The sequence below is a fragment of the Bombus impatiens genome, unplaced genomic scaffold, assembly GCF_000188095.3.
Source record: "Bombus impatiens unplaced genomic scaffold, BIMP_2.2 scf_0815, whole genome shotgun sequence".
Lineage (NCBI taxonomy): Eukaryota > Metazoa > Arthropoda > Insecta > Hymenoptera > Apidae > Bombus > Bombus impatiens.
The window spans coordinates 289071-289334 of NT_177234.1; positions in this window are offsets into that span (position 1 = coordinate 289071).

The window sequence follows — 264 nt, forward strand, 5'->3', positions numbered from 1 at the left end:
CGGGGGTTGAATGTGACAGAGTGCCACCCCCGAGGGCCTCTCCCGTTGAAAGTGCGGCGAGCAGAGTCTTCTCTCTGTCTCTCCGTGTCTCTCTAGTTATCTCTCTTCCACATTCTGTCCTTTGCTCTCTATTCTGCACGGCATTCTGTTCCTTCCCTTCCGTTCCTATCTCTCGCACACTGTCTCTCCTGTGTCCAACCCCCACACCTGCTCCGCTTGGCGCTGCCTCCTGGCTCGACTGCGTAGGGTGGTTCGCAGGGGCTG